Genomic DNA, 228 nt, shown 5'->3' with positions numbered 1-228 from the left:
CCTGCCCCCCAAACTCTTTCTCCAGGCCCCGTGCCTCAGTTTCCCCGCTCGGTTTCCACACCCCCGCCCCCGGACTCCTGGGTTCCCCGTGCCTCAGTTTCCCCCAGGACAACCTAGGCAGCGCAGGGGAGGGGTGTGGGGGCACTTGGGACTGTCGCTCTCTAGCCCCCTCCTCAGCCCGTGGCCCCCTCGGCCCTGGCGGGCTCCCGGCGCGGGGCTCGATTAGCC

At 71.1% G+C, this 228-nt stretch overlaps 1 protein-coding gene across 1 annotated transcript in view; it reads right to left on the bottom strand.

The window, feature by feature from the left end:
• Positions 1-228, bottom strand: part of RORC (RAR related orphan receptor C) — a 42933-nt gene that overhangs the window by 42483 nt on the left and 222 nt on the right. The gene's annotated exons all lie outside the window — the stretch shown is intronic.

This window comes from Alligator sinensis, unplaced genomic scaffold (assembly GCF_000455745.1).
Source record: "Alligator sinensis unplaced genomic scaffold, ASM45574v1 scaffold880_2, whole genome shotgun sequence".
Classification (NCBI taxonomy): domain Eukaryota; kingdom Metazoa; phylum Chordata; order Crocodylia; family Alligatoridae; genus Alligator; species Alligator sinensis.
This window is presented reverse-complemented; position numbering and strand designations above follow the sequence as displayed.